Genomic DNA, 6,582 nt, shown 5'->3' on the forward strand with positions numbered 1-6,582 from the left:
TAACCTTCATAACTTGAATTGTGGTATATTCCCTACTGGAGTAGAGTGGTGTTGGAAAAGCACAGCAGTTCAGGTAGCATCCGAGGACCAGTAAAATCGACGTTTCAGGCAAAAGCCCTTCATCAGGAATATAGCTGTATTCCTGATGAAGGGCTTTTGCCCGAAACGTCGATTTTACTGCTCCTTGGGTGCTACCTGAACTGCTGTGCTTTTCCAGCACCACTCTAATCCGGAATCTGGTTTCCAGCATCTGCAGTCATTGTTTTTATTTAGTATATTCCCTACTGCTGATGTCAGGCTAATCGGTCTGAAATTCCCAAGTTCTCCCTTCTTTGTTCCTTAACATGTGAAAATGTCAATAATCCAATGATCAGGCTCTAGTGACTTGTCAACTTTCAGTCTTATTATGTCGAGCATTTGTTCTTTACGAATACTGAGTTCTTTCAGTTCCTCATTTGTACTAGTTTTCTGGATCTGGATTATCTCTGGGAGTGTTTTGTAATTTCCATCGTGAAGACAGACACAATAGAATTATTTAGTTTCCCTGCCATTGTCCTCCTGTGTATCCATTCCTGCCTGTAATGGACCCATTTTTCTTTCCTAATCTATTCCTTTTTCCACACCTGCCGAAGCCTTTATAGTCCATAATAATTCTTCTTGCTGCCCTACATTTTTCAATTAACCTATTTTTCTAATCAAAATGTTCAGAGCTGTTATTATATACCTCTGGAGCAGGTGGGCCCACACAGAACATAGGAAAGTAAACTTGGCCAAACCATGCCAATAACACCCAGAATGCCTCAGCAGGGACCAAGCAGACTGATAAGTGAAACCAGACAGCACCCGCAGACAAGGGAATACACTTCACAAAACCCACTAACAATTCCAGATCAACACAGCTGTCCCAAGGCCTCGAGGGCAGTCTTGTAACACAGCAAGACCAAAACCACACAAAGAACAGGTCAGACTGAGGGGCACCATCAAGGACATCACTCTCAGAACAAAACAATAGAAGGACCTTACTGTTTCAAAAGTGACATTCTCACCTACCTGCAAAGAGAACTGGAATCTCCTGATCCCGTTGATACTGTCAAGATGCTGCATTGTATCAAGATTCAGGACGTTCTTCCGATAACTGTTTTCCAATTATTATCATTGTAACTAGACTACTCCATTTCCAAATACATCGTATCTTTCCCCATTTCTAAGTAACCTTATTGTACAAGATTCCTACAAAACCTGGCTTCATCCTCAGCTCGAGGAAGAGAATTCTCAGCTACCTGACAGCCTGTCTGTGCTGTTTCAGCTTAGTCAATTATTCTTCTGCAATATCACCATGCTAATAAACTGTTTGTCAAGTTCACTTCGAGCTGTGCTTTGTGATCTCTAATTTATTGGGCTAATTTCCATTCATTTTCCATTTTCCCTCTCTTTATCAGTTCCTTAGACCTTCTTTGCTGAATTCTAAAATGCTCCCAATCTTCAGGTTTACTAATTTCCTAACAAGGCTCAAGTCTCAAGGCTCATCTTCTCAAGGCTCAGTCTCCAAACCTGCCACTATAACCTTAGGGTCATGACCTGCTGCCTTTCCCATCCAACACTCTTGTCTAGGAGTTTCAGGTCAAAATCCTGGGACCCCCCCTTCCTGAAGCACTGAGGGTGCACCTACCCCACACTGACTGTAGATGCTTCTGTGCAAGGACTAGATGACACAGATTTAAGTTGTCGGTCAAGAAATTCAGAGAGAAGGGGGAGGAAAAACTATTTTACGTGGTGAGTGAGAATGGACTGTAATTCATTGCCCACAAAGCTTCTTTCAAAAGAGAATTGACTGGGCACTTCAAAGAAGTAAACTTGAAGGATTACAACTGGAAAGTCAGACCGACAGAATCGCTCTGTGACGAGCTGGCATGAACCTGGTGGACTGAATGGCCTCGCTCTGTATTGTAAATGACTCTATGATTTTCCAACCATAAGAAGTCAGCACCACTTTCTCAAAAGCAATGAGGAAGGATGATAAATGATAATGACACTCACCACATGTGATTGAATGAAAAGGAAGTGAATGTAACAAATAAAGCAGGTGAGGTTGAGTGCCTTTATGCTCAGAGTTTTGATATGATTAAGTTCCAGACTTTCTCTGGTATTATATCCAATGCCACTGCCAACATGTGAGGCTCCCATGACTATTAGATGATGTGGAGAAAGTGAGGTCTGCAGATGCTGGAGATCAGAGCTGAAAATGTGTTGCTGGAAAAGCGCAGCAGGTCAGGCAGCATCCAGGGAACAGGAGAATCGACGTTTCGGGCACAAGCCCTTCTTCAGGAATGAGGAAAGTTTGTCCAGCAGGCTAAGATAAAAGGTAGGGAGGAGGGACTTGGGGGGGGGGGGGGGGCGTCGGAAATGTGATAGGTGGAAAGAGGTCAAGGTGAGGGTGATAGGTCAGACTGGGGTGGGGGCGGAGAGGTCAGGAAGAAGATTGCAGGTTAGGAAGGCGGTGCTGAATTCGATGGATTTGACTGAGACAAGGTGGGGGGAGGGGAAATGAGGAAACTGGTGAAATCTGAGTTCATCCCTTGTGGTTGGAGGGTTCCTAGGCGGAAGATGAGGCGCTCTTCCTCCAACCGTTGTGTTGTTGTGGTCTGGTGATGGAGGAGTCCAAAGACCTGCATATCCTTGGTGGAGTGGGAAGGGGAGTTGAAGTGTTGAGTCACAGGGTGGTTGGGTTGGTTGGTCCGGGTATCCCAGAGGTGTTCTCTGAAACGCTCCGCAAGTAGCCGGCCTGTCTCCCCAATATAGAGGAGGCCGCATCGGGTGCAGAGGATGCAATAGATGATGTGTGTGGAGGTGCAGGTGAATCTGTGGTGGATATGGAAGTTTCCTTTGGGGCCTTGGAGGGAGGTGAGGGGGGAGGTGTGGGCGCAAGTCTTGCACCTCCTGCGGTTGCAGGGGAAGGTGCCGGGAGTGGAGGTTGGGTTGGTGGGGGGTGTGGATCTGACGAGGGAGTCACGGAGGGAGGGGTCTTTATGGAATGCTGATAGGGGAGGGTAGGGAAATATATCCTTGGTGGTGGGGTCCGTTTGGAGGTGGCGGAAATGACAGCGGATGATGCGCTGTACATGGAGATTGGTGGGGTGGTAGGTGAGGACCAGTGGGGTTCTGTCCTGGTGGCGGTTGGAGGGGCGGGGCTCAAGGGCGGAGGAGCGGGAAGTGAAAGAGATGCGGTGGAGGGCATCGTCGACCACGTCGGGGGGGAAATTGTGGTCCTTGAAGAAGGAGGCCATCTGGGTTGTACGTTTTTGGAACTGGTCCTCCTGGGAGCAGATGCGGCGGAGTCGAAGGAATTGGGAGAATGGGATGGCATTTTTACAGGGGGCAGGGTGGGAGGAGGTGTAGTCCAGGTAGCTGTGGGAGTCGGTCGGTTTGTAGTAGATGTCCGTGTTGATTCGGTCGTCTGAGATAGAAATAGCAAGGTCAAGGAAGGGGAGGGAGGAATCTGAGACTGTCCAGGTGAATTTGAGGTCAGGGTGGAAGGTGTTGGTGAAGTGGATGAACTGTTCAACCTCCTCGTGGGAGCACGAGGTAGCGCCGATACAGTCATCGATGTAGCGGAGCAAAAGGTGGGGGGTGGGGCCAGTGTAGTTGCGGAAGATGGACTGTTCCACATATCCTACGAAGAGGCAGGCATAGCTGGGGCCCATGCGGGTGCCCATGGCTACTCCTTTCGTTTGGAGGAAGTGGGAGGATTGGAAAGAGAGTTACGTTTTTGGAACTTGTCCTCCTGGGAGCAGATGTGGAACTGGTCCTCCTGGGAGCAGATGTGGAACTGGTCCTCCCACTTCCTCCAAACTAAAAGCTACTAAACACTAACCCTACTCATATCTACTCAGGGGTTACTCCCAAAATGTACAAAAGCACTGAAACTATTATACAACAATTCTCAGCTATATTTTTGTTCTTGAAGAACATTCCAGAATCAAGTGACAACTGTTACAGCACATATTTCAGTCTAGTCTGGTGTACATTCTCTCAACTTTCATTGTACAATTTTCCTATTTGGTTCATGTAAATTTGTGAGCCCCACATTCTGGCTGCAGACTTGTATTGTTCAATTAATATCACTTCAGGGATTTGGCTCGACCTCAATTACAAAGTGACAATCCAAACTAAACAGTCTGAGTTTTATGTGTATTGAATATTTGATATGTTCATTGTGTTAAACATCCTGCATTGGGACACAAATTCAGAACTGTGCAGGGCAGGCTGTGATAGCTCACTTCAAGAAAACCTTTAAAGCAATATTTGTGTTTCTTTGCTGCCTTCAATTTTTAACAAGATCATTCACGGGATGTGGGTGTTACTGCCTGGACCAGCATTTATTGCCCGTTCCTTAGTGCCTAGAGTGGATTCATGAGTTAACCACATTGCTGTGGATCTGGAGTTATGTGCAGGGTCAGAGAAGGTAGGCATGGCAGCTTCCCTTCTCTGAAGGATACTTGTGAACCAGATGGACTTTTACAACAATGGACACTGGCTACATGTTTGCCATTGGACTAACTTTGCATTCCAGATTTTTGTTTTTGAATGGTAGTGTCACCACCTGTTATGGTGGGATACGAGTCATGTCCCAGAACTGGAGTCTAGGGAATTACTAACTTAGTGACAACACCAACCACCACCTTCTTCTCCTGTTGTTTGAACATACTCCTCTGAAGTGTCTTAGGATGTCTTATCATATAACAGGTAAATGGAATTGCTTGCTCATGTGAAGGTTCAGTCCAATGAGGGTTACAGCAGCTGATGAATTGAGACAGGTTGGAGATGGACAATATTATGTGGATCAAAACAGGTAGACTTGCTGAATGAGAGGATATGGGATGGGAAGTCAGCTCAGTGTCAAATAAGATGTCTAGTTCCTTAATAGCCTGGTTTATCCTACAACTGTGGGCATGGGGGAATGGATGTAATGACTGGGGAATGGATGTAATGACCAGGAAATGGTATTCTTGGACTTTCAAGAAGGCATTTGATAATATTCCTGTTAAGACGCTGTTTGTTAAAGATAAGATTGAGAGAGAAAAATTGACCTGGTTTAGAGGCTAAAGATATTCTGATTTGTAGGCTGTTTCCTGCAAGGATCTGACTGAGGGCCTCAACATTGCACCACATTTATTATCAGCTCATGGAATAGAAAGTTAGATACCAATGTTTGTTGGTGACACAATGACAGGTGTCATTGTAAATATTGTAAATAAAGGTATAAAATTACGAGAAGATATTGGAAGGTTAACTGAATGGGAAAAACTGGGGTTAATGGATTACAAAGTGGGAAAAGCTAAGTCAGTAATTAAAAAGATGTAGGACATGTTCTAAACAATATAAATGAAACTCAGTGGAGATCTAAGGCTCAGACCAGTCCAGATATAATTCAATTTGAACATGTACCGAAAATAATCAAAAAGGCTCATAGTCTTTTGTATCTCAAGGACTGAAATTCAAAGTGATAGCAATAATTCTTCAGTTTATACAAATCCCTTGCTGGATCCACACCATCTACTAATGATTACAAATTTGGATTCAAAACACACAAACAAAATTTGAAGAGAAGTCCCTTCAAAATCAAATGAAAAAGTGTTTATGGTCTAAAATGGTTTATGGTCTAAAATGGTTATGGTTTATGGTCTAAAACATACAGGAAACACCTTAACTCCCTATTGCAAGTTAGAATTCCCTTTTGAAACAACTTAAGCCAAACAAAAACAGAAAAATAAGTTGCTGGAAAAGCTCAGCAGGTCCTGGCAGCATCTGTGAAGAGAAATCAGAGTTAACGTTTTGGATCTGGTGACGGTACTTGCTCAGAACTGATGGTAGCGAGGAAAACTTGGTTTATATGCAGAAGATAGGGAGGGGGACAGTGTAAGGAGTAAATAATAGGTGGGGATATAGCTTAAAGGGAGAGAACAGTTTGACAGACAAAGGAGTGGATAATGATTTGGCTGGGAGGGTGAAGAGCTGTGAATGGACACTGTTAGGGGTTAATAATACGTAGTTGGTAATAGCAGACTAAGGCCTGGTGTGTGGGGTAGGAGCCAAGGACATGGGAGAACTCAGGCCCTAAAATATTTGAATTCGAAATTGAGTTCAGAGGGCTGCAGGGTCCTCAAGTGGGAAATGAGATGCTGTTCTTCCAGCCTGCACTGAGCTTCACTGAAGTACTGCAGCAAGTCTGAGACAGTTGGCCAGGGAACAGGGTGGTATGTTGAAGTGGCAGGCAACTGGAAGCTCAGAGTCTTTTTTGCGGGCAGAACGCAGATGTTCTGTGAAGTGGTCACCCAGTCTGAGTTTTGTTTTCACTTTGTAGAGCAGACCACAATGTGAGCAATGAAAGCAGCAGACTAGATTGTGAGAAGTGCAGGTAAAGTGCTGCTCCAGCTGGAAGGTATGTTTGGACCCTTGGATACTGAGGAGAGAGGAGGTAAATGAGGAGGTGTTACACCTTCAGCGGTTGCACGGGATGGTGCCATAGGCTGTGAGGGGGTTGTTGGGAGTGGAGGAAGAGTGGACCAGGGTGTCCCAGAGGGA

Source organism: Chiloscyllium plagiosum, unplaced genomic scaffold (genome assembly GCF_037043375.1).
Source record: "Chiloscyllium plagiosum isolate Xiang-an unplaced genomic scaffold, Cpla_swu_hap1 HiC_scaffold_13, whole genome shotgun sequence".
NCBI classification, from domain to species: Eukaryota; Metazoa; Chordata; class Chondrichthyes; order Orectolobiformes; family Hemiscylliidae; genus Chiloscyllium; species Chiloscyllium plagiosum.